The sequence below is a fragment of the Musa acuminata genome, chromosome BXJ1-5 (assembly GCF_036884655.1).
Source record: "Musa acuminata AAA Group cultivar baxijiao chromosome BXJ1-5, Cavendish_Baxijiao_AAA, whole genome shotgun sequence".
NCBI classification, from domain to species: Eukaryota; Viridiplantae; Streptophyta; class Magnoliopsida; order Zingiberales; family Musaceae; genus Musa; species Musa acuminata.
In genome coordinates, this window is record NC_088331.1 from 6,016,448 (window position 1) to 6,041,551 (window position 25,104).

The window sequence follows — 25,104 nt, forward strand, 5'->3', positions numbered from 1 at the left end:
TGCTTTTCCCTCGCCTGCAGGGTTTTTCTTTGTTTTTGTTTTTGACAATTTACATATTAGAATTGGCTATTTAAATAATACCTCTAATTTAAAAAAAAAATTGTCATAATTTTTAATCAATTGTCATAATTTACAAAAACAGAAAACGCTGTCTTTTTACCACTGCCTACAGCTTCCACGACCAACGAGAGTTTTGAACAGTGTGTTTTGACATCCACGATACAGTGTGGATAACACATATGTATCCAACACATTACATGTACATATGGATCTTTACAGAACTGAGCTAAGCAACCAAATTATATGAATTGGATTGGAGACTGCTACAAGTAAAAGAATAACCAACAACTCCCAAACCCACCCACCCACGACAAACATACATCTATCTCTCAGTCAACAAATAGCAGCAAAGCTTGTACCACTCATAATGTGTCTCCAGATCATCAAACAACCAAATACCTGAAAGGATCCAAAGCAAGCAGATAGTGAAGGTACAATGTAGAGCGAGCCGTAAAAGGTCCCTTGACTCCAGAAGGCACATTCTTAGAAGAGATCCACCTTCCGTTTCTGCATATCCTGTTTCCATTTGGGTTGCCGATAGAATGCCTCTTTAGTCATACCCAGAGTCGTCTGGAACTCAGCATCAGATAAGTAGGCCTAAATATCAATAAAAAACCAATCAGAGCAGCTGAACACCTACATCTTTAATCAGCAAAGAGTCATCAGAATCAAAGAAAGAAAGACTTTAGTTTGCAAACCTCTCTGCGTTTGTAGTCGATTCCACTGACAGGATTGCTGGACTTGGCTTTCAAACGTTCATAAGTGAATGTACATTCACCCCCATTCTCATCTATTTGGGGATTTGTTGCCACATCTGAATCTGCACCATTGCTATCTGATAAAATGCCATTCCCTTCTGTGGTTTCCTTCTCAGCTGAAATCTCAAGTGAATCCCCCGACTCCGAGCCTGCACTTTCAGTCTTTGCAGACTCTGCAGTAGGTAAAAATAGCCGTGATTATCCTCACAAATATTAAGGTAAGAGGACTTTGTTTCATGTAATATAAAGTTTTTTCACCAAGGCAAATGACTTGACTTTATATCTGTTTCCTAAGAACTAGTGCGATGCCAAATTTTCCATGTCTCACAATTGGACATTTAGTTTTTCAAAAAATAATTTACCCTTTGCTTCTCTCCAAGAAAGCAACTTAATGGAAAAATTTGTAAACAAGTCCATCTTTTTCAAATTGCTATACTACTGGAACAGTTCCATGGACAGCTATAGAAACATACAATAAAAAGTGTCTATAGTACACAGGAAACATCAGAAAATATAAAAAGGCATAATACCATTTATGGTCCCAACAGGAACAGGGGAAGGGCTTCTGCTAAATCTTCTTGTAGAGGTCTCTGATTCTCCCTTCTTTTGTTCAGTAGCTAAAACAGATGACAATGCAGCAACTGCAGCTGCTCGTTGTGATCCTTGGCTTGATCGTGATGGCTTTGGTGCCGTGGTTTTATTGTTTAAAGACGGATTAAATGCAGATGATAGTGCTGCTAGGGCTGATGCCCTCTGAGTGGCTCCACCATGATGCACACCAGTAGACTTGTCTTTAGACTGCAACAAATCATAGACATGAAAAATATAAGTGGAAAAGACCACCAGAACTCTATGTGTATCAACTAGACATTTGCTACAATCAATTAAAATCCATAAGAACTACCCCAATTAAAATTGCAAGGCAATGATTAGGATACAAAAATGATAATTTTCAAAATATAAAGATTATCAAATATTCAACATGCCTTGCAAGAAGAAAAGATGCATTGCAACTTTTTTTTCTATTGTTTCATGGAGTTACAAATGTTAGAAATAAGTTACTAATAGCAGATTTACTACAATCAATTAAAATCAAGTTAAAATCAATTAAAATCAATCAAGTTAGAAATAAGTTACTAATAGCAGAGTTACTAATAGCAGATTTGCTACAATCAATTAAAATCCATAAGAACTACCCAATTAAAATTGCAAGCCAATGATTAGGATACAAAAATGATAATTTTCAAAAATATAAAGATTATCAAATATTCAACATGCCTTGCAAGAAGAAAAGATGCATTGCAACTTTTTTTTCTATTGTTTCATTGAGTTACAAATGTTAGAAATAAGTTACTAATAGCAGATTTACTACGTGTTAATGGCACATCACATGGCCAGGTGTCAACTGGGCAAGGGATGGATTCCACCGAGTAATGAAGGGTTAACATAGCACCGGTCCAGCACCCAGCATGTTGAATTTTGGCGAGGTTTAAATAATATTATTGCAGATTATGACATATGATCAAATGGGTTCTTACAGATAAGCAATAGCAAAGTAAAAAAGTTGACAAGAATATATGTGTAATCATTTATGGTAAAGAAAACAACAACCAGTGATTAAAGATTAGAACTAACATTACTTGTGAACCTTTTCTTACTAGAAGAAAACAAATAATTTTATCATTTAAAACGACATAATCAAGATCTAGGACGTCAGCTAAAAGCTTTCAGACCCCAAATTTTCTTTCTTCCTTTTTTTAGTCTCTTTTGCTTGCCCGATAGTTAATTTTACTAAGTATAACTCATCAGTTAATTCCTCAATGATAGAGCGGTTAGAGCTTGATCATAGCTTGGGTTTAACAGTAAAAAATTGGCATATACATACCTCTGAAGCATGAATGGATGCCCCAAATAGGTGTGCCAGTTTCTTCAGGAAAGAATTTCCATGAATCTGAATCATACGTAGAAGCATATATTAATGTCTGCTAGTATTAAGCATATGCAGTGTGCATCAAAAACCATTTTTCTTAGTACAACACACAACTTAAATCAATATAAGCAAGTGAAGCAAGTTGCAAAATTAGCTTGAGTCCAAAGAAGCACAAATTTTTTGCATATATTTTCTCCACAATACAAGCATAAAATCTGGTAACTGATCACACCAAAACCAAGTGTCTAGTTAGTTACATCATAGCATTTAGAAAAGAATATATGATTAGGAGTCTAAGTTTAGTTGCGCAAGAAGCAAGAAAACTGACAAAAATTCTTGATAGAAAAGTTTTTACTGAAAGTCTATAATTTCTAAAATTTATTTGCAGAATATTTATCCAGAGAGTAAAAAATTTAGTGTTAAACAACAAAGCTTATATTTACTATTGAATAAATAGGATAGTTTTGAACAACAACTATAAACTGGAAATAGCTACATGTTGAGTTTGATTTTGACCTCTGATGAATGACAGTGTAATTCTGGAGTCTTTTTCAGATAATTATACCCTCTACAAAGTTTTCAAACTCAACACAAATGAGAGGCTAAGAAAATCTAAAAGGACATATCAAGTTGATTATGTGGCATAAATGATATAGAAATTGATAGTACAAGTTAAAGAAGATAGAAGTAGAAACCTGATTTGAATTATGTAATATTATATCAAAACAGTGTTAAGTAACAATAGCAGCAATTAACGAGAAAATAAATCTGAAATAAGGTAAAAAAGGCAGAGAGATTAGGCTTAAAAGAAAAAGAACTAAGAGTTTAAAGATGGAACAAACAGATAGTAAGCGTTCTTTTAATGATTTCATAGTGTAAAAAGACAAAAGATGAGGGATACAGAAGGCTTCACAGCACCAAGGCCCCAAAAAACTATGGTAATCTCATGCAAACAAGTTTGACTGCCAGCAAAATATAGTATTGACTTGTATGGTACGCCTAACACAAGGTTTAGGAACTGTATACATTCATTTATGGCTACCCTGAAATTGTTTATGGCTGCAACAGTAATATATTGTAGGAACAAATTGGTTTTGTCTAAAAATAAATGCTGAAGATTTTTCAAGTTCCATTATATTATGACTGTGTTTGCGACTGTTTTAGTTCTCCATATTGTTCCTCATTCCATAGCCGAAATCCTGACAGTTATTGTTAAGTGACATACACCTCTATGAAACAAGGCATACCGTTGAGGAAGAAATTGATCATATATAATCTTAGATGAAATATATGTAAGCACCAACCATTCACTGATTAATAAATTTGTTTGTAAGCCAACTGCAATAACATGAAGATTATAAGTTCAAGCATTGCATAAACAATCAGATAAAAGTACACGCTGAGTATGAAAGAAAGAAAAACAATGTACTTAAGCATAAAAGGATCAAAAGGCATAATGACATAAACAAGTCTAATCATGAAACAATCATATTTCTAGAAGTAGCAAAGTTACAAGGTATTGAACCCCAAAATTCTTTATTTTTCAATAAGAAAATGGATAAAAATAATATATCTCTAGTATTGGTAGCTGAAATTATACAGTAATAACAGTTGACACTAGATATACACTTAAAAGTTCAAACAAAAAAAGTGCTACACTTGGGAGATATAATTTTTAGGCACTTAAGACTTCAGACTGCTCATTTATACACAGTAAGGTGCATTTCAATAAAATCCTATGAGCCTCAACTAAAATGAGGCTTAAAATAAGAGCCTCTTAAACACTGTTTAAAGAGTAATTTAAGTTATTTAAACAAGGAAGACCATTAGTATGTCAAAAAAACAAAATATGAAAGGAAGAGATAAAACTATCATATGTCACCCGGCAGGGCTACCCAAATGTCACTTTGATCATAAAGCATAATAGCAAGTTCAAGGTCAAATGGAAGGGTTTATCTACTGTTATTTATCAACCTGAACTGAACTCCCAAATACAATCTTGAATTGCCAGACAAAATGTGCTTTTGTAACAGACATGCCAGACATTAAGAACTTGACCTCACCAATAGAGAAAATATTTATAACCAAGGAGCAATGTTATATATCCTCAGTACTTCAGTAAAGTTTAGATTGTACGATATTGGCCAAGCTAAAGCCAAATACTCCTAAGAACTCCAGCCAGATGTTTTTATATTGCACTATGAAACTTATTTACATTTTATAAACAGCAGTCTGCTGAATTTTAAAATTATAAGGTTAGTGATTCTAAAATCTCTTGGCATATCCAAATTAAAAAATTGTCTTATATGGAGAAGAGATGCTGGACATAAATAAGATCATCAAGATGGCTCAAGCACAACAAAAGAAAGAGGATTCTCCTTCCTCATAATTGAAGGTTCTTTATTTGTCCTAAATACCAATGATAAAAGATAGAAGATTGGAGAAGAAACCGATTTTTTTAAAAGAAATAAGTCAGAAGAAAGAATGTATAAGATAATCATATATAAGTGATGTACCAAGAACAGAGTTTCTATACATATGGTCAATAAATTAAATCCAAACCTATACATTTTCCTAGCCCAATAGAATTAGAAAAATCACAACTCAGCATCAATTGTGTGCTCACTTTCTCAATAAACAAATGCTCATCTACCTTTACCATGACCATGGATGCTGGAAAGAGTTACGATCGATGGATTCAACAATATATATTTCTTTATCTATAATGGGCCAAAGATAGATTCACATCGACCATAGAAATTACTCAAATACAGAAAAGTAAACAATACTAGCAAAATGGATCAAGATGAGTAAAGAAGGTAATGATTCTATGTCCATATACCATACTAAGGTTGGAAATTGGAAGTACCTCAATCAAATCCGAGAGAGTAGAGGATGAGTCATTGCATGGTGGAAGTGAATAAAACAATTGGAATTTGGTTAGGTCAAGCAAAGTTGAACTTCAAGTTCAAACCTTTCTTGTTTACATGAAAAATCATATGATTTTCATCATAATTAATTGTTAACATAGATATATAAGAGAATATTGTATCCAGATTTTCACTTAATCAGAAATACTGATCCAACTAATTTAAAGTTCCATCTTTGACCTCTGTTTTACCAGCTTGCATCAGTCATTTCATTTTTTTTTTTTGTAGGACCACAAACCTTTGCATCAGGCCTCATGCAAAATATACATTTATCAATGTTCTTCACAACCAATAAAGATTTGAGAGATAAAATCCAATTTTTTAACCAAAAATCCAAATAACAAAAAGGAAACTGCAAATCATACCGTAGCCTTTGCACTGTCCCAAGAGAAATATGTCGTGAAAAAACAAGGTTCATTACCCTCCGTGACTTTAAAAAGTGGTACATCTGGAGATAAACCTTCGAACAACACTGCAAGCTCTATGTATTTCTGAAAAAAAGTTTTTAGTAAATTATATTATTGCAACAAAAAACACTATCAGGAAATATAAATGGAAAGGTCGCTGCAGATACTTGTCCTATATCAAATGCCTTTTGCTTGTCCTTGGAATCCACTGACTGTCCAATCCAGAGAAAGACTTCAGCATGGGTATCAAGAACCAACATGTCTTCAGTCAACAAATCATCTTGAGAATAATTATAAACTTCAGTCACCTGCAAGAAGTTGGGGAGATATACAAGCACAATGAGATAGTGTACCACATACATGAGTTATCACATCATGTATCACAATTGAAAGCAGTCAGTCACACACCTCTAGCTTTCCTGAAGCAGCGTCATGATCACAAATAAACATAAATTCTGGTTATGTTAAGTTCAGGAAAAAAACAAAATACACAAAAACTAAGAAAATTCTCTAAAGATATATTTCCTAAATTGAACCAACCTTTATTGAATGAAAATGTATACAAGTGAGGATCTCTAGTAATATCTTGTGTGACCTTTTTGGTTGTAAAACTTTGCTTCCCACCAAGAGCAAACCAAAAAGCAGAGCTTTCTGTTCCCTCCTTGGCATGCTTTAGTGCTACATCTGGCTGCAGGAGAAAGTAGAATCTTATTGATCTATAAAGCTGGCAATAGTAATTGCTCTTAGATCTATATAATCTTAATTGCGTGTCCACCTGTATATGCATGCATGTACACATATGTGAATGACATGGGTTAGATATTAACAGTGACAAATACAGATACAACAAAAAATAATAATATATGAAGTATTATGATTCATGACAAACTGTAAACAAATAGTATCCATAACCTATTCATCATGAAAATTCCGTAACACAGTATGCCAAGCACTAAATAAGACTTATAGTGCAAGGAGTAAAATCATTGTATTAATCTTATAAGAACGAGCCTTGGTGCCATGGTAAGGTTGCTCTCCTTTGTGATTTTAAGTGATTAGGATTCACATCATGACAACAATCTATGGTTGCAAGAATATGACTATATACAATATTGATCCCCCTTAAAATTCACATCGGTAGAAGCCTTGAATATTGGGCCATCTCTTTTATTAATGCTTTATAAACAATGTATAGATAATTCATGCAATCATATATTCGTATTTATAATCAAAATAATCAATGTTCAACTAAAACAACTTCTCCACAAAAGTTTCCTTCAAGTATCCTCAAGTATACAATCTTTTTAGTAATTATTTAAATATATACTTCAAGAAAGTATCTAACATGTATCTGAGAATTATTCAAACAGATATCATACGTTACATGTACTTGTTACTGTTATGACAAACGATTCAAGATATCCATATTCCATAGCAGGTACTACCGTAGAAATGTTGATGCTGTCAAAGCTTGCTTTTCAAAAACCAAAATGTGGCACACTCACACCCAGTCACAAATAGGCCAAAGCAAAAGTAGCTTCTCAAAAACCAAAGCTTAAACCAAGAAACTTCCTTGTTACATGTTAGTTAAAATTTAAAGATAAATCCCATATGCCCAAACCCCCATTCAAATTATAAGTCATAAATATTGTGGTTAAGCAAAGACTTAAATAGGATCCATCATTAGACTGATATTTAAGAGCTAGTTGTGAACCGAAACCACATCTCAAATTATTCACATGAAAATCTACCAACTTGAACTATGATAAAACAATATGCAGCGACCGGCTTGAAATTAGTACCAAGCCTTTTAACAAGGATAAGATGAAACAAAATCCAATCCAAACCACAAGTTCCTTTTTGTGAAACTGAACAAGCAGCCAACTACATTGATTTTTCAATATATTCTATTTCTTTGCCTATTACATAAACTGTCCATTGCCCATTGGCCAACGAAATGTACGTAATTGTAGACAGTAATCCCAATTGACAACATTACAAGAGTAAAAAGGGTGACAATGAACCAAAAAAATTGGTACAGAATTTTGGATAGTTTACCTTTAAAAATTCTGCAATTCGTGCAGCCCACTGTTGCTGTTCAAAAGTGCTTGAACTTCCATGCCATGTAAATAATGAATTCCCGGATTGCAAAATAAAACAATCAGTAGAACTCAATGATGTTGCAACCTAAAACAGTAAAATTGTATGTTAATGAAAAGCGTAGAGCTCATGTATCCAACTAGTATTCAAATGTAGATATGAAGAATGTTCCACTGAAATGTCAAGCTAAATGAAAATTATGATTTTGTTAAATAAAATGAATATTAGAAAATCTGCCTAAGACAGCTAAATATGAGGACTGGCCACCTCAAAAAACCATTGCAACCACGGATGACTAACCGAAGGCATGTGAAGAGCAAGGTGAAATCATTTTGTGCTTCTCTTGGGTATGCTAAAACATTTAGTCACGCATTTAATCAGATGTTTCACTAGTTAATGATTAGTCACCTTTTTTAATTCAATCACAGGGATAAGTCTGGCTGAAGAAATGGTTAAGCATGTTCCACTGGACAACAATCATTAATTTCCATGTGAGAATTAACAGTGTACACTCAGATATAAATATAAATACACTTAACGATCCCAAGGTCTTCTAAATATAGCATTACTTCTAAGTTTAATTGGACAACAAAACCTTTGCTTATAATTTTTTTATTAACAGAAACCTAACAACAACAATAACAAAGCCATAAGTAACTGAAACCTAACACACAATAAAAAATCTTGAATCCCTTGAAATTCTCAAGTTTAATTTTCATCTAATAAGTTGAAACATTAAATCATGGTTCATCTTACCAATCTGTACCGATATACTAATCAATTGTCGATACAGTATGTATCGAGCTGTACTGAGTATACTGACACATGATATATGAGGGTGTACTGATGTAACACCTGTACCAAGCGGTATGTCATAGTACGACAAACCTTGCATTCAATGATCATTCCAATTGACCACTGGAGAAGGTAACTGTCATTTAAACTCGAGGACAATCTAGCATGAACATAAAGAAAGGTTTGAAGTAAGCTAAGGCGAGGATGTATAGTTTCTCTCCTATATAACCTATAAAAGTTTGTAGCAAGGAAAAGAACTGGCTTTGTTACAGTAGTACCTTCTATGTATGATAACAACAACAAACAGCCATAATATCCTATATATTTTGGTTCGTCTGTATGGATTTTTACCTATCATTGAACTCCATACAATGCAATAATGTCACTCTATATAGTTACAGCATACTATCCCTACTACGCAATGTGTATGCCAGGTTGTGGCATGACTAGATTTAAGTAATATTGTAAGGCATTTCATATACCAATATGTTTCAATTGTTTTCAGACAAAACCCAAACAGGCCCCATTTCCTCCTGTGATTCTTAATCATCGAAATCAAGGTGGGGAAAGGAGAGAAAGAAAAGAAAAAGACTGGATGAGCATGTTTTGTTCCCCTACTTTTTTCCCTTTTCCTAATTTCCTCCTTTTCTTTCCTATTCTCTTTTTACTTATACATACAGTGTGTTATGTCTTGCCTGTATATCATTCATAGAGGCATGTTGTACTGATCCAACCAACGTCCAGTAGGGTTTTCCACCAGTGAGGCAATCATTGCTTCATATTACTCGAAGAAAGCTACACAGCACTTAGAAGCACCTAGCAAGCTCACAATATGCAGCTTGATATTGACTTACTGTGAAGTAATTCACATTTGAGCTCTTCTTAATACTACAATTCTATCTATACCATTGAAATGACAGCCAAAGCTAAAGAAAAAAAATGTAAATCACTCAAAATTTTGCCTATATAAGATAATATTTCTCAGCAAGAAGTATCAAGGAAAGTATGAAACAATTTGCTGTGTTGACATCATGTAGTCTGAAGTTGTAAATTATTTGGTGAAAAAATAACAAATAGTGACACTGCTTAAATGTGAAAAAAAAAGAGAGAATAAAAATCTTCATTTATCCTGTTATGTCCCTGAGTAATGTTCTTTAGATAATAATTATTATGCTGGCCAACACCAACTAGCATGTGTAGTGCTAAGCCAAAATGCAGTAGTTATCCTGCCACATGGCCAGACTAAACTTCTGCACTGCCAACCATCACAGCAAGCATGTCAACTCGCATGGAACAGTACATGCCATGCCACATTCCTCATCACGGTTTGACATTTCACCCAGTCCGATATGACACCAATGATATGCCACATTCCTCAACAGTACACGGACAACCCATCTCAGGCTGTCCAGTCTGAACCTTCTGAAAACAAAATAAATAAAAAAAACTTCAGGGCTCACATTTGTGAGCCCTCGTCACCCCGAACATGAGCCCTTCCCATTTCGGCTCATGCAGCTGCCGTAGCCGCCCGTCATATGCCGCCAACTGGTACGCTTCTTCTTCCCCTTCCTCCACTGCCTCCTCTTCTTTCTTTCTCTTCCTCCTTCCTCCTCTTCTTCCTTCCTCATGCCTCCTCTTCGTCCACCACTCCTTCCTCTTCTTCTTCTAATTTGAAACAACACCGGCCCCGACTGACACATACCGTCTGGCCAATGATTTATACAGGTTCGTATGCGAAACGGCATTCCTTGTTCCTCGTACCACAAAACTAACAATCTCGTGCCTGCATACATAATGAATTACTCCATCTAAATTTTGACAACAGCAGAAAATAATTACAATTATAGATAACCATTCACACAAAACTAATTTTGTCGAGAATGAAGGTTCAAACAGATAATATATACTAATGAATGAGATTCAGATGAGCATACTGCATCAACTTGAACAGTTTTGTTATTGTGGACTGATGTTCCAGATACTTGGATTAGTGCAATGCCATCAGGAGTGTAAGTTTCATCATTCAGGTTCTTCTCTGCAACAATTTTTTTATAACCAGAGCTGATTCCACCCTATGCAAGAAAAAGTTGAACTCGACAAGATAGAAAACCCATGCTCTTTTGGCAATACAAGACTGATATAAGCAAATCTGAGAAAAATCATGTGGATTTCCTTCCCTGTACCAGATTGAACACCATATATCTCAGAATGTTCGTACCTTCAAGACAACCATGGGCTGAAATAGTGCAATGAACTGTGGTGGTTCTTTCCCTTGAAAAATGCGGCCCTGCAGTACATATGATCTTTAATAAAACTGCTGCTGCTTACTAATCTTCTGAAAAAGAGATCAAGAAAATAAAAAACCTGCACTGGTCTTCCTTTTTAAGGAACTCCACATTGTATTAGCCAGCCTAGTCGCCATCAGCTGATCATCCTAGAAGAAAACAATATCATGTTACAAAACCAAAATAAGCAAGCCTAATCAGCAAGCTCAGTCATCCGTTGATGCAGTACAAGTTATGGAACTAATACAACTAGAAATGCAACCTTGGCTGGAACAAGGGATGAACTGGAACCTGGGAGATCCATAAGTGGGTAGGATAAATAATATGCAAGTACACAATTTTAAAACCATCCCAAGGCTAAGATAAATTAGGATGGACATTCAGGAATATTAGATACAAATATCTAAAACTGTGTCGTATTGTTAAATGGGGAAAGATTTAAGGGTAATCTGGTGGCAAGGGTCATGAAGCATACATGCCATTCAATTATGACCAGAGAGTCACATCCATATCAGGCTAGCTTATTGACGAATAATCACCAAATTTTAACTGTTTCACCTAATTTAATTCGTCGTTTTCACGAGGTGACTGTTTCTAGGTTTGGACACCAGCTTCCGGTTGAGAAAACCTGGCTACATTCTGTTTCCCACCTGTCAATCACAATTCTGAAGGAGAAACCACTCCTAATTCTCAAACCCTCTCCCCACCCATGGCATGTGCCAACAATTCATACACTGACCAAGACTGCAAGTGCCAGCAGCTGATGCATTATGATGCATGACAAGGAATGGTCCAGTTAGACATTAAAACAAACAACTAATGTTATCTTTAACACTCAAAAACACTAGCATTGGGCAAAAGTTGTTTTAACATAGGGCAATTGTAGGTGTTCATGGTGCAGCCAACACACAAAAAAAAGAACTTCATATACCCCCTTGAGAAATCCCACCATCCTATATACACACGTAATCTTTAACCCCTCGTTTTACCCTCTCCCCTCATCATCTGTTACTTGTATTGCAAACTTGCAATTTACTAAGATAATTTATTTAAGTTGCAAATGGGATGAAATGACAAAACTTCTCTTAAACCATGTCCAAAGTCACTAAAGTTATTAATTAAGAATGATCAAGATCATTCGAGCTTTGGCAAGCTATTTCAGATAGAGGACATAATGACAATTGTGCTGCAATATCAGAAATACAATGCAATAACATTTCAGAATCTTATCAAACCAGCACATACCAACCAGCATGGCATGATACACCTTAGTACAACAAAAGAGAAACTAAAAGGTTGTTTGATATATGAATGTCGTGATTGGTACACCTATTACCAATATGAACAACACAACAAGAAATGGTTCATAAAATTTTGCCCAGGTTGTAGATATATTATATACCAATACAATCAGATTTGGAAGGCTATACTTGCAATATGATCTCATTTTTTTAAGAGATATGTACATAGAATCTTACTTAAGGGAGAACACTTGACATTTAAAAAATAAGTATTATAGGGGGAAAAATTTTTCACATGACCAATCTACTACTCAATCATAATCTCCGGATCACCAAGAGTAAAGAAAAAATATACTTTGTTTTGACAAATAATAGGCTTTAAAATAAAACTAGAAAAAAAATTATGTTTTGACAAAAAAACCAAAACAGGAAGATGATATGCTTTCAATAGGAAAAAAATGACAAGTTAACAATCTAAAAGACAAAAATAATAGTGTGCAATTCTCTGAAGTAGAAGATAGAAGATAGAAGATTGATATCACAACTATACAAAAATAATAATATATAGGAAAAGAAAACAAAAGAAGAAAACTACCATTCTCTACTGCTACATCTTCTTCTAGTTCAGTATACCATTAGAACTTGGCAGCAAACTATAGGGAGACAGCGGATTCATTCTCTGCCTACAGAGGCAGGATATGGAGACATTAGGTAAATAGTTCTACTAAATTGAAATTACATTACAAGTGACTTCTCAATCTGCTTTAGAGGGTATTACCAGATTATTACAGTACTTAAAGATGGTCAAATGCTAACAGTGTGAATGTCAGGTCAAAATGTGCCAATGAGAAAGGGAATCAACCATTCTGTGTGACAAGCTCAAAGGATGAGGTGCTCAAAACTCATGGTTTGAAATACCAATTGGACCAGTACATACTAACTGATATTTACTAGTCTGACCAAGTTGCCAATAAATAAATGCAGCTCACTAATGTTTGGAATACTTCTCTTACCTTATTCAGTGATGCTAGGAGAATAGGTCAAGATACCAACCAAAATCTAGGTACTGTATCAGTCTTAACAGACTTTGAAACTGGTATTGAACCAACATTTAGAACGTTGCTCAGAATAATGATAACTTGCAAGTTACTGTACCAAAGATAAATTAGAATGGTAATTAATAATGTATAGATCAACTAGTCTATGGTTGAGAGTTTATTGAGACTCCTAGTCACGGACCTTGTTGAATAAAATCTAGGGTGGCAATTGCTTAATAATTAATCTTGGCGCTGATGCAGTCATCTCATTAAGCATGACAAAAGATTATGAGAAGTTGAGAACAAGCAATATCATAAAATAATATACATGTAATTAGTGATTCAAGACTTGTACAGGTTTTAGCAACTCTTATAAAGCTAACAGATTAATTTCATCAAAGTTTGCAATTTTAATGGATTATAAGCATCCAAAATCCAAACCACATTGCTTCTAAGAGGGTAGATGCACCATAGAAAGCTTTTGATAACATCATGACTCAAAAGAACTGAGAATGGAAGTTTTTCTTTCGCTTCCTCAGGAAATACATGGTCATTGCCACTTGCCTGAATACTATCCTTTCCCATCCAACAGGTTAATAAGTAGTCCTCTTTCTTCTCACCAGAACGATATGTATAAAGCACAATATAACAATCTCCACTGTAAAATTTACCAATCTCTTCCCTTGGAAGTGGGTTCTTGGCACTACCATTAATGCGCCAAACCTGAAAGTGATTCCAGAAATTAGGATCCTAAAGAAAAAAGAATTAACTAGCTTCATGTGCAGTTATCTACAGGCTAAAGAAAATTAAAGAAACCTCAAGTTTTCCACCGCCTTCAAGCAAAGGAGGAATTTCCTCATTTACCGGACAGCCTTTTAAGATTCCCTTAAAATCAACGCCTTGTTGTATTAGCAAAGCTACCAAGACAGCAAGCAAATAAGACAAATTAAAACAATTAACAAATACACAAAAAGTTGGTTCCTCTACAGAATCTTCTACTAGTACCTGCAACTTTTCCTTGTCCCTCCTCTCCAGTAGAATTTCCCATTCCTGTCACAGTACCAGCTGACCACGATTCAAATTTTGACTTGAATGAATGTGTTTCATAACCCTGAATAACTTGAGTGACGCGTGTTGTTTTTGGTCTGTTTTGACCGATGATGAAATCCTAAATTTTTTGTCATTAAGAACGCCATTAACGATGAAGTGAGAAAAAAAATAGAGTAAAGAAAAGAAATACCCTACCTCAGCAGCTTTGCTGGCAGCTTTTCTCTCTTCAACTTGCGTCACTCGGCCAACCCAAATGAAAACCTCAGCCCCACAGTCCAGTAAATAGCACTTATTGTTCTCCAACATTGCTTTTGAAAGGTTGTTTTCTTCCAACTTCAACTGACCATCATTAATACTACAAAAGTTCTTGTATGTTACAATCAGTCAACTCCTTAATTGTTGTATAACTTTTAGCATGGATGAGAATCAACATGCATGGTGGTATGGCATCAATAAAAATCTAAAGACCAACTAGGCTAATGCATTTTTTCCTACTATTAATTATCATATAGAAGAAATAAGCCATCAACAACTACATTCAACGTATAATGTATCGATATGTCGATAGTGTTAGGATCGTAAAGGCACTAAGAGGAGGGGGAGGGGGGCGGGGGTGAATTAGTGCTTTTAAAAAAAATTCGGTTTGAAATTTCAATTAATAAATTTGTATCGAAAATGTGATTAACAAAAGGTGCGAGTAAGGATTGCTTATTAAATAAATCAATATGCAGTAGTAAATCAAGACAAAAAAAACAATGCAAACTAGATTTATAGTGGTTCGGTCGTCCTGACCTACGTCCACTCCCGATTTATCTTCCTTCGAGGCTATCGGCTTTCACTATCGATCTTCTTTCAATGGGCGAAAATTAACTACCTTTGTTACAACTCTTTCTCATTTTTACAGGTTTAGGAGAGAACTCTTACACCCTTCTTTTACAAAAGACCTCTCACCTCCCTTAGAATAACTTTTAGACTCAAGAAGAAAGAGGCTCAACACTTTTTAAGAGTTTACAACACTTCAAAATCACAAGCATTTCATACTTTGTCAAGCAAGCATTAGAGAAGTATTTATAGACCCCAAATGACTTCAAAAATGAAATCAAAAATTCAAATCCTCGGGTTTTCAGGGTACTGGCGAGTACCATCGCCTGCACTGGGCGGCACCACCGCCTGACACAGTCTGGGAGACTGTGTTATGGTGATACCATCGCCAGTCTAGGCGGTACTACAGCTTGATACCGGGCGGTACCACCATCGAGTTTTTCGAAAAAGTACAATTTGTACTTTCCAGCTCATAGGCAATACCAATGACTAGCCTGGTGGTGCCAACACCTGGCCCAACCTCAAGTCACTGAATTGGCCTTCCAATAGACCCAATTCAACCCTGATTTAGGCCCAATGAGCTCCTAATTAAGTAAGCATGGTTACACTCAAAACCAACTTAATTATACTCTAAACTATTTCGATCAAAACAACGATTACAATCATGAAGCCTACGTTGTTCGACATGTCATTAGTTCATCCGGCACTTCGTCCAAACTTTCTACACGTCGTCCTTTCCTTCGGTGTATTGTCCGATCCTTCGGCATGTTGACCTCCCACAACATCTAATCTTTTTGGCGCAATATTCGATCCTTCTGGCCCAATGCCCGATCTATGACATGATGCACTTCGGCCCAACATTTGATTCTCCTACTTCAGTTATTTGTATTTCCATGATCAAAGTTTGTCCTGCGTCACTTTTCTCAAACGCTCATTAGTTCATAAACTCATCAATTGATTTCATCATCAAAATTCAAGATTTAACAATCTCGTCCTTTTTTATGATTACAACCAATTGATGACGGAGTTTTAACTAAACTCCCTCTGTCCATATATCATATTGAAATAAACTCGAATTTAAAAAATGATAACCCTTTAATGCTAGTCTTGGAATTCAAGTCGAAACAATTTTAATCATAGTGACTTTCTTTGTAAAAGTCATATGCAATACATCATAGTACACATCATATGCATAGTTAAAAAATTATTTCATGTATCATAATATCAAATCATGAGTTAAGATATCATTGCATGCATAATTCCAAATCATCAAGGTACATCATAATTTCAAAACATGAGTTAAGATATCATTACATAATTCAAAATCATCAAGGTACATCATAATTTCAAAACATAAGTTAAGATATCATTGCATACATAATTTCATATCATCAAAATTTCAAATCATCAAAGAGTACAGTCAACTTCTCACCTTTTGTCATCAACAAAAAGGAGAAATGTACAAGTTTTTACTTCTCTTTAAAATATGCAAGCTAGCAAGTTTTTACTTCTTTTTAAGATGTGTAAGTTAACAAATTTTTGCTTCTCTTTGAAATGTGTAAGCTACTATTTCTCTCTCCCCCTTTGTCATTATCAAAAAGAAGGAAAGAATACAATGGTGCAATTTTTCTCCCTTTACATCAATGTTCCAATCATAACATAAAAGATATTAAGATCAAAGATAAATTTAAATCATGAGAGATCAATCAAGTCATAAATAGCGAGAAAGCAAAATAATGATTCATTAAAAAAAAATCATATGAGAAGAATTCATGTGTTTGGAAGATTTAACATGCCTAATTCTCTTATGATAAAATCAAATTGTTCCTCATTCAATGATTTAATAAAAATATATGCTAATTGATGTTTTGTGTCAATAAAATCTAAATGTATATCATGATTATTAATATGATCCCTAATAAAATGATGTATAATATCAATGTCCTAGAGTGTTGAATGAGATTTTTTATTAAACAAATTACATTAGCATTATCACATTTTATAAGGATGTTTTTCAAGTAAAGACCATAGTTGCAACCAGTGTCAGTGTCAGAAATAATTAAAAGTTGATATAGGCATCGGATAATAGGCTTACTGCCCAGTACAATTCAGCAACAATCAGATAACTGCTCACTAAGCTTGGTACAGTGAGCTTACCACACAAGACAATTCATACCAAACCAAAGCAAGCAAAATTGTTTGCCCAGTTTGCATTTCAATTGGTCATTGGACCAGTAAATACCATCTTGTACCAACCAATATGAGCAGTATTTTGATCCATTGATCACATAACGAGCAATATTAAGATATATGGAAACTAGAGACAAACTTGTATAACAGAATTGATGCTAGCTTTTGGTAGAAAAATCATACATGCAATGTTGTAAGAGTAAAAAAAGTACCCATAAAGCTTTGCAGGACTGGTTTTTAGAACAGTGTCATCTTCACTGACCACCTTTTTGCCAATTGGTGCAAAGCCACCAAAAAGGACCCAGAATTCACCAGAATCTGAGTCAGCTTGTAATTTTCCGTCATCTTATACAATAAAAAATCTGTTAATAAGAAGATACAATATGCATACATGTACAGAATATCTTCTAGAAGAAGTAGATTCTCACCAATGATCGCAATGTCACAAGTCCCTTCATGGTACTTGTCCTTCAAATATTGTATAACTTCTAAAGCTTTAGCTCTTTCTTGGATATTTGTGTTAGCACCATTGAACTGATATATCTTCTTTTCAGTATCCAAGATAAACACATCATCATGATTTAGTGATGACCGGGCAAATGGAACCTTCAAATGAAATTCCAGGAATTACCACATGCATGCAATGCAAATTTGAACATCAAAAGTCACGCAATAGTTCATGGAAAAAATATAGCACCTGCTTCATTCTGACAACCCGTTTTCCTCTACAAGTGTATAGTCGTGTTTCAAACTTTTCCTCCTCAGGCTTCTTGAATCCAGAGGCAAATCCTCCTTCCAAAGGAATAATGCATGGTTTGAAGTATGACAAGAACTTGTCAGACTCGAAGCCTTGGGGTTCCCTGTGTTGAACTGCACGACCTCCAAGAACTGCATCAAGTTCGACAGTCTTGATTGCTGCAGTCCCAGCTTCATCCTGTGATCATTTATAAGGAAAATAAGTAATTTGAAGTTTGAACATGTATCTTATTGCTTGGCCCTCAAAATAAAAACACAAATCGTTTTACAGTATCATTGAGCATAATTAGCATACTTGGCTTGACTCTTTTCCGATCCAGAAGTGAATGTCATAAAGGTAGGTGCCACCTTTGCCAGTTGTCTGAAACAAGCAACTCACCACATAAAAATATGAAGCAGATAGCAGCAATCAAGGTGTAGAGTCGTCATGCACATTTGTAGTTAGCCATTATGGATGATTCTTGAGAGATCAGAGCTAAAACAACTTCACTTCTGAAATACACCAAGTTTTCATTGTCGAGCAACATTTCAATTTATTTAAAAGATTACATTTTTATACACCATGTGAAGACATCTAATGCAGTTTTAAAAAGAGAGCTAAAATATCAAATAATTCCACGCTTCTGATTTAGCTTGAAAAATTGCCAAACAAAGTAGACGAGATGATGAATTAAACATAACAAAGAGAACAACTATTGACAAGACCTGATAGACCTACTCGCACATTAATTTGGAAAGGACAGGTCTCAACCAAATGGTTCTAAATGCTCAAGTTATTAGTAGTAAGCCCAACTAGTCATAGTAACCACAAGAAGAACCAACATCACTGAACCATTAGGGTGTTACAATCTTCCCAACTCAAGATATAATAACCTTGTCAATGCCCAACAAATTCATATCTAACACAGAATTCATTATTTTTCAAAATATACCATCTCGTAGCACAAAATAAGCCATCTCAATACATGGTGACCCACATGAAAAGGCTCAAGGAGTTGTGATACTAATGATCCAACAAACTATACCGACAATTACATAATCATACTTAATTTTAAATCCTTTTTTCCAGATGAACAATGCAATATGAGAAATAGGTCACATCCTTGTGACTGTCTCATAGTTAATCACCTTCACAATTGATAATGCATCCCAATTAATGGTCACAAAATAACCTTACAACCAAGAACCAGCATGTATCTCTTCAAAGATCATTATGATTAATTAAAGACTTCATTTTCCACCAAGAAATAACAACAATCCATCATCATATCCCAAACTAGTGAACTAACTTCCCAAATTGGTGCACCCTTCTACAGATTGGTGCACCCTGCTCCTAGTCAATTCAAAAAATTCAGCTAAAAAAAACCTATATATATTGATATGAGCTTGGTCCTGGTTGGTAAACAGTATCTCAGTCAAAGAAGGATTCCTATGGATTAGCACAAGGGAGGACTCTTTAGCTTTGAAAAGTAGTAGACAACTCAATCCCAGTTGGAATAAGAGTGGAGCAATCCTTCCTCAAACTGTTACAGTCGAGTCAGGCAAGGAGAACACTGATCAAAGCTTTTCACTCAAACCTAGTGGTAGTAGATTTAGACTTTATCTTTCTATTCTTATTGTATATAATTTCATCAATTTTCTTTGTAGCTATATTAGAATGTAGAGTCCTGATTTGAGTTTATTCAGTGTATGAATCAAATATGATTATAAAATAGGTTAGACAAATCCAACCATGAGCCATATTTGAAGAGTCCCAGAGGACTCTATTTTTAATGTTGGTTGATGACAAAGTTTTCTCCCATACAACCTCTTAGTGAACATATATCAGAGGACGTAAACCAAGAGATCATGCTTGGATGTTATTTTCTCTTTTATGCAATAAAGTTAATTTAGTTTGATGGTGATCTCTGTTTCTTCCTTCTTTTTCTTCATTCTCCCCTTGGAGGCATATTCTCCTCTTTAAATTGGATAATTCCCAGATAGGAGGGTCATTTCCTATCAAAATCATGCCAATAAACCTATCCAAACAAAAAAACAAAAAAAAAGATAACAGAATTTTTTTGTTCGGTTGAAACTTAAAAATTTCTTTTTGAGATAAAATAATTTCCAAGTTAACAAATTAAAAAAAATTACTTAACAGTGCTCTATATTAAAAAATTATTTACAAATGTAATTAAAATATTAACACCGAATTGACTCTATTTTACGAACTAAAAATAATGATCTATGATAATATAAATTCTTTAGTTGAAAAGTTCAAATTATCAGTCAGAAAATACGAGTGAATTTTGTATAAGTTCTAGAAACCGTAACTTGTACATGTGAAGAACAAAGCAACAGTTCTCAGGCAAAGAAAGAAAAATAATGAGAAGATAACAAAAATTACCTGTAAAATTATGTATGAATCTCCAGAGTAGAATTTACCATAATCAGACTTTGGTATAGGCACTGGTTGAAAGTTCTCAATACGCCATATTTCTGTTCCTCTATGTGGTGTTAAGTAAATGCTCACATTAAAAAAACAAAAGATACTACAAAGAAAAACAATTTGAAGAGTAAAAGAACAGCTAAAAAATTTGTGCAACCAATAGTGACAATAACTTGCCCACATGGTGCATTTTATAACATTTCTTATAAGGATACACTTTGTGTCCAACTCCCTGAAACGCAGGATCAGCATATTTTGTAGAACTAGACATTGTATGCTGAAAGATTTTATACTACGACAATGGAACAAGATGTCTTCACAATTTCAGAATGTGCTCAGAACACTGAATAATTGAAAAAAGCTGCACTCAGCAGAAGAAAATAACATAATCAATAATCATCTAGAACTAATATGTACTGTGGCCAACTCATCTACAGGTTTTTCCATAAAAATTATACAACAGGTTGCTGGTCAACACAAGTCAGCTGTGCAGTAAGCGAATCATTAAACCACCAAATTATATAAAATAGCATTTCTATAACTTTTCTCAAGCAGGACGGATAAATGTACATGTGGGAACTAGCAAGCTGATGACTGGACACTTAGCTGGAAGATGCCACGTAAAACACACCAAAAAGAACAGTATCAGTGAAATTCATGTTATCTGAAGTAATTATTGCTCACAACAGCAGATGGATAGTCCAGAGAAGGAAAGGCAGGGCGTGCAATACTCTAGAGGAACTATAGCTTGGATTCATATAGATTACTCAAGGGGGAAAGCTAGGTACTGTTCCACAGATTTTTTTTAAAATTTCTAAACTTCAAAAGTCTTTGGATTCTGAGATTATTTTGCTTAGGTAGTCATTGGTTGTCAATGATTCAGTCCTATTTTTTCAGACAGTCAAAATTTTCTAACAGACCACAGAAGTTCTTAGATTGACGACTAAAGTCATGATGGTCCAATGCCTATTTATGTAGGACAAGAAAAATCTTAGAATCAGCAAATGTAATATGGAATTCCACCTCCATATATTCCTGACTCAGATTTTATCAATTTAAATTCATAATCAATCCAATATTAAAACTACTATGTGATGTGAAGTCATGAATAATAAGATAAGACTTGAGCTGCTATCAGCAAGCTACATTATTAAGATCCAATAGCCAAGATATAAGTGGACCAACCAAAGGATATATCACTTGAAGAGCCAAATACTGATTGTTCTCATCCTAGTTAAGTAAGAAAACCATACTTAAAAGTTAAAATGACCATTCTCTGCCAGCCATTCAAGTGCCCTGTTGATATTTATCCAGAAGTGTCATCTAGAGATTGAAAAAATAAACAAAATAACCAGATTGCGCTAGGAAAACATCAAGTGCTCCAATATGGACCACAGCCAAAGAAAATCAAGTATTCAGAGGTAAACTCGTATCACAAACTGTCACAACCCAGCCCCACAAGATAAATGATTTATTAACTTGATTACCCCCTAAATCATGTGATCCACAATGTTTAAACTGAAGTTAATAGATAAACTGGTTCCCTCCACAAGTACCCCTTTCTTGGACCATGGTCCACCGTGGCAGATACTAAATCAGATAGTACACCATTTGTCATGACCCAGCCCAATAGCATAACTGACTCATAGCCCGAAATACTTAAGCCCAATCAAATAATAAATACTCCCTATAAACCGACTCAACTGCCCTTTCACATCCAATCTGAGAGTAAACTAGGGCGTTATACAAGGAAAATGAAATAAAGTCTTATCAGGTTAGCTCGAAAGATGATTGTAAAATTGTTGATAGTAATCTTGATTATACACATTCACACTAAGTGTATGTATGATGGTATGAATACGATGCCATGTAAAACTAGATAAATGATATTTAAAAAATCCTTTCAACTTTAAATTCATGCACTACCATCTATCTGAATTAATTTATGACTCGGTTTAGTAGGTCACGCAGTCTACCTGAATGATTCATGAGACTATCGAATGATGAACTCTTGCTTTCATAAGTTGTATATTGACTGTGATATGACTGACACTACACCTCAAGTTTCAAAACATAAAATAAAAGAAAATAGACAGAAGTGTGTGGCATCCATAACAAAGGCATGCCTGTGTCAAGTCAGTCTGTAAAGATGACTTAGACACATACTGTAACATGTTTGAAGCCACAACTAACCACATGTCCGAGCAACATGCAGAAAGTCAAAACCGAATAATTACACAGGCAAGGAGAAAGAAAAGAATCTTTTTTTTATCTTTGATAGTCGATCATCCTCAAGATTTTCTTGACTAATCCTTAGATACGCGTCTTGCTGCCAAACCAATTTGTCCTAACAGCGAAAACCCTAGCTAGACCAAAAATCAAGGCTCGACAGAGCATATCCGATGGATAAACTCTGGAGTTCCTAACGATCGGGAGGGCGATCGATCAACGGAAGAACACAAGAGAACAAGCATCATAAAGAAACTAACCGACAACGAAAAAAAGAAAATCAAGATCCATCTCGGAAAAAAATAAAATAAAGAAACGTACATCAAGAACCCAATTTCCAATCTTCTTTTGGCTCTCGAGAAAAGAGGGAACCATTGGCCTCTAAATTAATAATTTGGACTACCACTTCAGGAAGGTCAGCCTTAACAAGCTAATTTTATATGCTCTTAACTACAACATATCAAAATAGTCAGGTCAAAGTTGTGATTATTACTTGTAAGTGATGCATAAATAACATCAACAAAATAACAGCTGCAGATCGGTATACAGCTAGTGCTTCTTAGTACATGCTAGGATATAAAGATATAAAGCATGAAGTTGTACCACAATATTACTGGTAGCAAATAATTTTTATAAATACATCGCTTAAAGGAAAACAACAAATGATAAAATAACGAAGGTGTGGAACAGATCTTTCAGTCATTTGATGAGAAAAGCAATCCTGCTTCAAGTGAAAAAATTGAAAAGCTAAAAATAGCACAGCATTTTAACTATACAAGTACAATCTAGCAAAAGAACCACTTGTATTCCAAACATCCAAAAGGCAGTTCAGCATTGATTTACAACCTTTGCAAGAAGTGAACCCACCGAGCATTATCATGCCGATATCATACACTTTTCATAGTCTACATCAACTTCTCAGGCAGACAGGTCAAGGTAACTTTGCTCTAGGTATGTTTTGATATCAAGCACATATCCACAAAATCCAACCTGTTCTCAAACTTTTAATAAATTTTCCTTTCAGATCAACATGACATGATGATCCGTAATAAATCCTAAAGATCTTCTTACAAAAGAAATTCTCACCTTCTTTTATCATCTAGTAAGACAACCTCAAGTTAACAATGATATTTGGGAATTCTCTTTGTGCTTTACTTTGAAGTTTATGCCATAATTGTTCAGCCATTTGAGCTGCACATGAGCATACCACTTTATGCATCATCAGGTTATTTAAGGTACTCGTAATGTCTTGAACAGGATTTGATATCGGGTATCAATTGATCTCAAATCATTTCTGTATCCCTGTATCAAATTTCAAGCAACCAACTTTGCAGTCCTAAGGTGAATATGTAACAGATACACATTCAGAAACACAACTGGCTCTCGTCAAATAGGAAAAGAAATTTGGATTGGTTTTCACCGATCCACAAAGTAGCTATTCAACAACCATTTAAGTTAAACCAAGAATTATGATAAGACATATTAGAGAAATCTTTGAAACCAGAAATTAACCTAGCTTTCCAATTCCGACTTCTCGAGCTCGAATCATTCAAGAAAAGAACAAAAGAGAAAGATCGCGGAGAGACGGGGCGATGGGCCGCCCAACCGGAAACCGGGACGAGAGGAACAGCAAGATCGAAGGAAAGTGGGGAGGAAATAAGGGGCGTACTTGAGAGGATCCGTGAGAGAGGAGGGGAAGAGATCGGCCGGGAGTGGAAGGACGAGGCGAGGACGGAGGGGGCGGGCGACACAGAGTGGGGATGCTTGAAGGGGCAAAATGATCGGCCTCGCACTCCCTCTTTCCGTCCCCCGCAATCACATGTCTCGCTTTTATCAGCACCTTTTCGCTTCGATTTATTTATTTATTTGTTTTCCCAGCAACTCCATGTCCGAAGCAAATTAGGGGAAGGATGCGATGACCACAACGTTGCGCATACCGCCGTACCCGAGAAAGATAGAGCCGTTGCGACGTGTTTCAAGAGAGGGTGCAGCTTAAGGAGGGATGGAGAAGAAAATTCCCTTTTTTTCATAACTTAATAATATAAAAGTTAAAATAATAAATACATTTATATATATATATATATAT

At 35.0% G+C, this 25,104-nt stretch overlaps 1 pseudogene across 1 annotated transcript; it reads right to left on the bottom strand.

The window, feature by feature from the left end:
* Positions 1 to 87: 87 nt before the first annotated feature.
* Positions 88 to 24,943, bottom strand: LOC108952085 (villin-2-like; annotated as a pseudogene). Its single transcript, XR_010513281.1, has 23 exons — positions 24,531 to 24,943; positions 21,005 to 21,150; positions 20,748 to 20,847; positions 18,657 to 18,722; positions 18,303 to 18,539; positions 18,034 to 18,211; positions 17,818 to 17,950; positions 14,789 to 14,948; positions 14,549 to 14,711; positions 14,360 to 14,460; positions 14,108 to 14,266; positions 11,345 to 11,414; positions 11,199 to 11,267; positions 10,915 to 11,052; positions 8,144 to 8,272; positions 6,626 to 6,773; positions 6,494 to 6,504; positions 6,253 to 6,393; positions 6,044 to 6,169; positions 2,704 to 2,769; positions 1,349 to 1,616; positions 759 to 991; positions 88 to 657 (listed from the first exon to the last, which is right to left on the bottom strand). The product of XR_010513281.1 is annotated as a villin-2-like (transcript).
* Positions 24,944 to 25,104: the final 161 nt, after the last annotated feature.